Source organism: Myotis davidii, unplaced genomic scaffold (assembly GCF_000327345.1).
Source record: "Myotis davidii unplaced genomic scaffold, ASM32734v1 scaffold96, whole genome shotgun sequence".
Taxonomy (NCBI): domain Eukaryota; kingdom Metazoa; phylum Chordata; class Mammalia; order Chiroptera; family Vespertilionidae; genus Myotis; species Myotis davidii.
The window spans coordinates 9076934-9086933 of NW_006289416.1; the positions used below are offsets into that span (position 1 = coordinate 9076934).

A 10000-nucleotide genomic window follows, 5' to 3' on the forward strand; every position below is an offset into this window, starting at 1 on the left:
TAAGGGCAGAGGGCGGGGTAGGAACGGGGTGGAGGGGGTGTGGGAGAAAAAAGAGGAACAACTGTAATAATCTGAATAATAAAGACTTATTTAAAAAAAAACTTCAATGTGTGTGTATATAGGGCCTATGTATGTGTACGTACACACACACACAGGTAGGATGATCATTAAAACATTTTCACATATAGCCCAGCCAGTGTGGCTCAGTGGTTGATTGGCATCCCATGCACCAAGTGTTCCCTGGTTGGATTCCTGTTCCAGGCATATCCCCCAGTTGGGGGCTCAATCCCCAGTAGGAAGCAGCTGATCAATGTTTTCCCCTCATGGATGTTTCTATCTCCCTCTCTTTCTCCCTCTCCCTTCATCTCTCTCTCTAAAAAAAACAATAAAAACATGTTTTTAAATTGTTTTTAATATTTTCACATATAAAAACCACAAAATAAAATGTGTGAAGTATGAAAGAGACATGAGTTCAAGAAGAAAAATAAATACACATTTCCAGACAGTTTAAAAAGAGCTTAGTTGTGTATTTTTTAAATGGATGGTCGTATGTATCAAGTCATCTTGTTAAATGAGTAAAATGCACAAGGACAAGGTGACTGACTCCCAGTTAGAGAATAACATCTAGATATCAAACACTCTGCTATGCCATTTATATACTTAATCTCATTTGATGTACTCCTTGAACATTCTGAAAGGAAAGCTATTCTCCTTATTTTTAGTTGAGTAAACTGAGTTTCAGAGGTTGAATAACTTGGCCAAGGTTGCATCAGTAATAAAATGGCTGTTAAGATTAAAATTCAGATCCTGGACTTTAATAATTCGATGCTACAGTTTTATTCACTGTAACATGTTATTATATTTCCCTCACAATAGTCTACATTTTCTCATATCAGCTTTATAGGTAATGGAACTAAGACTCGGGGAGTAAAGAGATTTGTCCCAGGAAAGAAAGCTATGTAGAGACGCAGCCAGAACTCAGGTGCTGTCACCCCAGCTCTCTCTTTCTGGAATCCTACACATGCATAGCCTGACACACAAATGTAAAGGAACGCACACAAGGTCACACTGCTAGAGAGAGAAAAGGTTGAATTAGTTTAAAACGAGGTCAAGTGCTTATTAATCAAATGAACTTTTCAACATATCATATTGTGCCACTGCCAAACACTTATGATTTCACAAATGTTACAGACTTTCTGAGGGATGATAAAGATTTGTTCTGAGCATCAGCCATAGTAATGACAATGTAAGCAACCTGAGGTGACAGGCACAGCTTAGCTAGAATGTGCATGCCTATCGCCACAGGAGACTACTGCTCACTCCCTGCTCCAGATAGGGCAGAAGACCTACCTGCACACAGGTCAGCTTTGATCTCTGCAAAGTGCAACCTTACTATGGATATTTAGTATTATTTAATACCATTTCCCTATGTCCCTGTATATATGAACAAATAGTTAATTTTTAAATCAGGATGAAAATTTTTAATGATGCCAAAGAATTTAAAGCTCTAGAAAAAAATAACATAGTAGAAATAGGCAGGTCTTTTTTAATGCTCACACCCAAGTTGAGAAATCAAGTAGGAATATCACAATTTTCTCACCAAAATAGCACACCACTTGCATGTGCTTGCATGATGCTCACATGTGCCTTACAATAATGAACAATTAAATACTGAAAAAACAGTAAGTTCCAACTACAATAGCAGATAGTTTACAGCTGAGGGCTCTTGGTTTCAACCGATGTTAGGTACAATACTCGCTAATAGGGTATTTACTTCCTACTTCACACTGTTTCAACTTGGATAGTAAAACTTTGGTTGAGTAACAGAAGTCAGGTCTCTACTCCACAGCATCATAAATTTTAATGATAAACATTTTTATATTTTCCTCCCCTCATTAAAAAGTAAAAAGTTGTGAAGAAAACAGAAGATAATTACAGTATCAAAAAATCCGATAATGTTAGATTTAACAGTATGCTTATGTTGCAGTCTGCTACTAAACAATTTGCATTGAAAATGGAGTAGGTATTTATCTCTATCACTACAACTATAAATAGGAAAGTATAAATCAGACCATGGTGACAGTTCAAGTGGAAAAGTTAGGAGCAGAAAGATTTTCAGCAATATATGACAAATTCAATTATTTATTTAGACTTAAATCTGGTAAAAGTATAATCAAATTTTAAAGAGCAAGCAAAGCTAATTGCTAAACAGCACAAGAAAATGAGAGACAAGATTATTTTCATTTAAAGATTCTGATCTAGGAGCCTAAATAAAAAGTAAGAGAAACACCTTCACGGAAGGTGACTGTCCTGAGTCTTTCATCACAAACACGCACCTCCAACAACCTGACTTTCACGTGAGGAAAATGGGGTCATTTTTTAAAGTAAACTGTTGTTGGAAGGTAACTTTTAATTTGCTCACATAATGTAAATTGCTATGGTGAATGCGCGTTGGGTCAAGCAAACACGGTAGCTGGAGTCAGATGTGACCCCGCAGCCCAGGTGTTCAGGAAAAGTGCTGTTAACAGTGAGGATTGATGATCTAATCAAACTGTCACAGCCAGATCCTCGGCAGGGTGGCTGCAGGATAATATTCAGAAAGCAAGCACATGCTTAGTGTTACTTCAAATTGATGCTGACATTTTCAATTGTGAAAAGAAATTTTTTCCTAAGTAATATAGGAAACAACTCAGCTAACCTTCCGGAGGATATCAGATAATCATAGTAAGTTGGTGTACAAAAGCTAACTTCTCAGAAATGTGAGCACACATGAAATACAAATAATCAGAAATTTTAGAGATTTACTATAGTAATCAACATTTTAATTACTCTGTTTTCTTAGATGTACAGTACTACTGCGATGAATATTCTCTCCACGTACAAACAAAGCAATATTTTTAGCCTGGTATTTGCATTTGATAGCGAAAAATTCCCACAAGGGTACAAATAACCACGAGTCACATGCTGATTAATCTGAGACTTCTAAAGTCACGTGTTAATTAAAGTAATTAATATAATCTTTCCTGACAATGCTATGTATTTGTCACATGGCATGCACAAAACAACTGATTGGACAGTCAAATTTCAAAAAAAAAAAAATGTCCAACCCAAAATATTAAGAGTTTTTGTTAAATCGCTGATGGTGGCATTTCAAAACTGAGTGCCTAATTATTAAACAACAGCTCCTCCTAGAAAATCTCCAGACCACTCTACAAATAGGTGATAATTTACAAATAACTCGTGTGCAAAGAAATATTCTGCACATAAAGGAAAGAAAAAAGACAATGAAATGCGTGTGACTTCCAGTGAAGCGGTCCTCAGCCTCCTCCTGCATGGTTCCAGCAGTTCCGAAGGTGCACAGCCTGGGCCTGCAGAGGCCAGCTTTGTGGTCCTGCTCGTCTGTATTCCTGACCACGTCCTGAGCTCTCCAGGCGCAGCCTTTCCTCAGCAGCCAAGGACAATCAAGTGTGTTAAACTGCTTCATGTTTTCAAAACACGTTCTAAAGCATCCTCATGAAAATTTTTCGCTCTGTCATTCCTGACCTTTTTGAAATGGTGCCCCAGTAAGGATTAATATTGATAAAAACCACATTATTTCTGTCATTCACCACTGACACACAGATCCACGGTAACACAACACAGAGACCCTGGTTCTTATATAAATATGACAAAAGTAGAGATATGGAACTTTCTTTTTCATGAGGAGTCAGAAAAAAGGTATACATTTTCTGGTAAGATATTTCTTAAAATTTGCATTTTTAAAATTTCTGATAAAATCTAGTGAAATGTAAAATCACATAAAGCATTTCAGAAAATCAATTTAAAAACTGTTAATATGCATGAGCGAAATGTTTTTCTCCTAAAAGTACACACCATGCATTCTGCTCTCACAATGCAAAGTGAGTGTTGCATGTCTACTTCTAGGTTAGGAGAAATCCATCAACACATTCTGGAAGTTTGTGTGAGCCTTCACCAGAAGGAGGGACTGGGACCAGCACATTCCCGAGCCACAGGGCTGGGTGAGGGAAGTATTCCCACTGATGGCAAATCTGCCACTAAGAACAGTCCCACAATGGTGCTGAGTAAATCTCCCAAGCAGTTCACACACAGAGCAAGGGAGCTCCAAGGACTTCCACTCCCTCCATCACCTCAAGATTTGGGTAAAGCTCTTAACATTGCGTACCGCATAGAAATCTCTAATACATATGCCAGGGACCGCACGCTTTTGGGCAAACTGCACGTTATTTAAATCATCATAATGCACTTTAGGTGTTGTTTTTCAGTAATTATAACATTTTTATTTATAAAAACAAACAATTAAACAATTAAAGTTCCTAGTACTTTTTTAACGTATGGTACTGCGTAAAACATTTTCCTCTATGAAGAGGGACCAAACAAAATTTACAAAAGTATCTAGATTTGCTCCTTTTTCCAGGGGCGTGAAAAACGAGAACACTCGTGAGCGGTCCTTAACAGATGGCGCACGAAACACGAGAAAACTCCTGAGCAGTAAGAAATGTGTTAAATATTGGGCTTGGAGGACTAAGTGCTTCTGGTATTTTCACTTGACATTCAAACAAAATTGCGTGACAATTAGACAGTTTAGGTAAAAGTTGGACCCTGCTCACACCACCACTCACCAAGAACCAGGAAAAGTCTCAATTTTTTAAAAAAATGTATTTTATTGATTTTTTACAGAGAGGAAGGGAGAGGGAGAGAGAGTTAGAAACATCGGTCAGCTGACTCCTGCACACCCCCTACTGGGGATATCCCCGCAACCAAGGTACATGCCCTTGACTGGAATCGAACCTGGGACCCTTCAGTCCGCAGGTCGATGCTCTATCCACTGAGCCAAACCGGTTAGGGCAGGTCTCAATTTTTTTTTAATGTTGCTATGGAATCCATTCTCTCTTTGTGATTACTAAATTCTATATGGCACAATGCCTTAAGACACCTACATGTTGGAAAAGTAAAAACTTCCACTAGCAATTGGCTCACAGCTACTCTGTTAGAATATAGACTAATTTATCACAAATTTATCACAAACCTTTATTTGACAATTTATTACAAATTTAATTATTAAATTTTTCCTGGGTTATCAAGAGTCCAATAAAATATGTTAACATTAAAACTAGTAGACATAAGCATATGAAATCTAAAGTTAACATATTAAGTATTTTTCCTTTCAGTGGATAATCACTATTTGGTAATTTAAACACAGAATATTTTTTTCAATATTTTCTATCAAAGATCCTATATAATAAAGGCTAATATGAAAACTGACTGAAGGGCGGAACAACTGGTCACTATGACACACACTGACCACCAGGGGGCAGACTTTCAACACAGAACTACCCCCTGTTGGTCAGTGCACTCCCACTGGAGAAGCACTGCTCAGCCAGAAGCTGGAAGGAACGGCCTAAGCCAGCAGTCGGACAGACATCCCCCGAGGGATCCCAGACTGTGAGAGGGCACAGGCCAGGCTGAGAAACCGCCCCCCCACCCAGTGCACAAATATCGTGTACCGGGCCTCTAGTTGTTAATAAAAAAGGAGAGGAAATGAGTAACAGAAGAATTTTAGAACTGGTATGATGCAATGCAAGTTATAAATTCCTTTGAAATCTCAAATTTTTGTATTTGCTACATAGAATACAGGTATATAATAATACTCTTCCCCATCCTTCCAATGTCCAACTATGCCCTATTGGTGGGAGTTTGAGTGGAAGTCTGGTTGAATGGAACAAAATAGGAATACCCTTAGAAGTTCCAGTTCTAGAACTTACCCAAAGGAAATCTATAATAATTAAAGCTTAATATGCTAATTAGCCGAGGCTGGTTTGGCTCAGTGGATAGAGCGTCGGCCTGCGGCCTGAAAGGTCCCAGGTTCGATTCTGGTCGAGGGCATGTACCTGGGTTGCGGGCACATCCCCAGTGGGAGATGTGCAGGAGGCAGCTGATCGATGTCTCTCTCTCATTGATGTTTCTGACTCTCTATCTCTCTCCCTTCCTCTCTGTAAGAAATCAGTAAAATATATTTAAAAAATATATATATGCTAATTAGACCAAACGTCCTTCCGGACATCTTTCCTTCCAGACAAAGCCGCAGCAGGTGGGGGCCGCAGCAGAGGCAGCAACCCCGGTGGTGGGGGCCAACACCTTTGCATGAATTTCGTACATTGGGCCTCTAATAAACTAATAATTGGACAAGATTTACACAAAGCAGTGTTTTTACAGTAAAAACTTAGAAACATGATGACTATCCATTAAAATAATATGATGATATATACATATAAACAATAGATTATAAGGCCATTAAATCATTATGTAGATTTGTATTTATAAAATTACATGGAAGAATGTCCATGGCATATGGACAAACCAAAGTCTCAAAACACTGTGATCAGAATGATTCTCACACAGAATTCTGAACACACTTATGCAGATACATGAGAACTGAGGGATGCCAGCATTAAGTAGCCAAGCTAACTGTGCCTGCCTTTGAGGGATGAGATTTGTGATTCTATTTATTTTTTCTACTTATATGTGCTGATTGCATTTTTACCCACCATAATTCATTCATTCAAGACAAAATGCTTTATTTTTTGGAGAGATTCTGACATAAAATGAGAAGAAAGAAGAAAATGGCTATATTTTTAAGGAAGGATCATGTTCTTCCAGAAATACCATGTGTCGATACACCATTTTAAAGAGCCGGTGTACTTGGAAGACTTTGGGAATGTTTATTGTTGGTACAGAGTAATCCAAATACTCTCTGTCAGTCACAACCAGTAGCATTAATTGAAGAGGTAACTGAAAGAGATTGCAGGTGATCCCTGCTGCTACAGTAAATGTTTTTTTCATGTGAACCCATAAACTAGACCTCGGTTTCTATCTACTGTGTTGCTACCATTAACATCATATGCAAACTGACTAAGAAGCATACATGTGCATCTGCTATAAAGTTTTATTCAAAATACTAAAGTGCATCTTGCTTACAGGTATAATATATCCAACTGACTTTCGTTTTCACTATATAATTGAATATACTTAGAAAATATTAAATTAACAATTTAAATTTCTGATAAATTATTTCAAAGAACATTCCTTTTTATTCAGTTATCACTGATAGCATTAAATCACCATTTTCATGGCCCACATTGTGATGCTCTAAATCAAGCATGTCAAACTCAAAGGCAAACACGGGCCAAATAAAACAAGGTTTAAGTTTATGTGGGCTGCAAAAAAACAAAAGCTTCAATATTCATAGAAACGTAGGTATATTTCAATAGAGACACGCTGAATACAAAGGGCTGAAATAAATGAGTAATTATTAACATAAAATAAGAATTTTTAAAAAAATACTTTTCTTGAACATTAACTTAACAGACACTGAATAACTGCACAAATTATTAAGCGTAATGCAAATAAACCTATTTTTTCTTGTTCTCTCGCCCCCACAGCTGCAGCGGCTGCCTTGGCCCTTGCAGCCCCGGCTTGGTCGGGAAGGTCATCGGAAGGATGTCCAGAAGGTCATTTGGCTGTCCGGTCTAATTAGCATATTATGCTTTTATCATTATAGAATTATTATAGATTATGTATAACAGGATATTGTAAAAATTAAGTTACAAATTTTTTATTAAAACTTTTCTTACATACAATCATATTGGCTGGGCTGCAAAAATATTCATTGTGGGCCGCGAGTTTGACATGCTTGCTTTAAATTTACTTGCGATGTAAACAATAAAGATGAATTTCCACAAAAGCACATTGATAAGAAGAAAACGGAAACATGAAGATAACTTTATAAAATTAATCTCATCTGCCGTAACCGGTTTGGCTCAGGGGATAGAGCATCGGCCTTGCAGACTAAAAGGTTCCAGGTTCGATTCCGGTCAAGGGCATGTACCTTAGTTGTGGGCACATCCCCAGTAGGGGGTGTGCAGGAGGCAGCTGATCGATGATTCTCTCTCACCGATGTTTCTGACTGTCTATCCCTCTCCCTCCCTCTCTGTAAAAAATCAATAAAATATATTTTAAAAAAAATTAATCTCATCTATATTGAGCAAATACTATTATTACAAACTAAAGAAGTGATAAAAATTGGTTTTAGACTTCTCCCTATAACAAAAATAAAAATATATATCCATATAATTTGTGTTGGACTGCTCATTTCCTAAAAATGAAATAATTAGGTACGTCACAAGATGGTAATGAAAACATGAATTGTAAAAGGCAAGAGGCTTGAAATTCATTTCCATTGAACGAAACTACCAGAATGCAAGCAGAAAAGATATATGATCTCAACAACGAGAAGAGTTACGACATGAGGAAGCAATGTGACAAAAGTTTTGCTTATCAGAAAAATTTGAGAATAAAAAATATTATAAGAATATAAAGCACAGCTAAATTAAAATGGTAATGGAATACAATTTGATCAGCAGACTCAGAAGCAAGGAAGTATACAAAATCAGCACAAGAATAACAAAATTACAACAATAGTATATAACAAGTATTACATAAAGCAGATCAAATTCGGGACTCAGTTACAAAACGTAATTATATCTTTTGACTAAACGTGCTTTGTACTCAGATTATGTCACATGAATATTTTTACCTGATGAATAAAAATGTAGAGAAAGACTGTGTACAGGGTAAAGCAAAAGTACGTTTACAGTTGTGTGTATGCAAAACAGTTTGTTCTTTTATTATTTATTAATTATGATATCATTTTCCATACAAACAATTGTAAACCTACTTTGGCCCCACCTTGTATGTGTATCTGTGTGTACATAAGGATATTCCTCTGATCCTGAAGAAGACAGAAATATTTTATTGTTACCGAAGTATTGAAAGCCATGAGTAACAAATGAAATGAGTGATCAAGATAGACTGATATTTTGGGCCAAAATTAAAGTATAATCATAAAGGAATGGTATTGGTAGGCTTTGGCTAACAAATTACCAAAGAAATAAAAAACAAACATTTTTGTCAAGAATGGAAACAGAACCTCCATGTAACAAATGTATACGAAATTACTTTGAATATGTAAATTCAGATTACAAATCCATCCCATTGCTACCTGCCTTATACAGGTGCTTATGCATGTGCAGGCAGGAACTCTCTAGTGAACAGGTAAACACCATAAATGTGACACAGAAGTTGAACCATACATGACATGAGAACATTGTCACTGTGTCTAGTAAAATGAGAAAGAAAGGGAACTTTTTAAATGCCATTTTGGTATCAATGTCTTTTTAATGTTCTCAGGTTATGCAGTTCTCAGCACAACACATAATGCCTAATGTGAATCAATGTTACATGACTTCAGTTAGTTGCATGTGAGTTTAAATATTAAAATCTGAAGTGCCACAAATTAGGAGTAAGAAATAGATTTAAAAATGTATGCCTCAAAGAATGAAATCTGGATAAACCTCACAAGTAGGAATTCTCCCAAGTGATCCTTTACTACAAAATTAATTCACATTAGTGGAAGGCTTTCCTATACCCAGTGCCAGGAATGCTTTTATCCTATGGGAAACAGTTCATGCAAAATACTAAATTTACATATTTCAATATTATGTTCATTCCGTTGTTTTCCTCAGAAAGCGAATCAAACCTCTGCACTAAATTTAAAATGAATTATAATTTTGTTGAAGATTTAATTGCTAAAGTAATTTATTTGAACAGTTTAAACAGTTTACAATTTTAGTCAACATAAAAATTTGTGGGCAATCATATGCGAAAACTCATAAAACCACAGCTAAATTCCTAGTAATCAAAGTTTTATAGACTGAAATAGCCTTTAACTAACAAATTATCATTATGATTTGATGTTAACTGCATTACCATATTTAAATTCATTTGAAAATGTAAGAAAAGAACAGTAAACCATTAGCTCATGTAAGGAATTTAAAATTGTTTGTTTTAAAGCATCAACACTATTATAAATCTAAACACAAATTCCAAATTTTCTGTCATTCTTCTAGGAGTTCAAAGAGAA

At 36.3% G+C, this 10000-nt stretch overlaps 1 protein-coding gene across 1 annotated transcript in view; it reads right to left on the bottom strand.

Annotated features, from left to right (window-relative positions):
- Positions 1–10000, bottom strand: part of ZNF407 (zinc finger protein 407) — a 378216-nt gene that overhangs the window by 193868 nt on the left and 174348 nt on the right. The window lies entirely within an intron of this gene.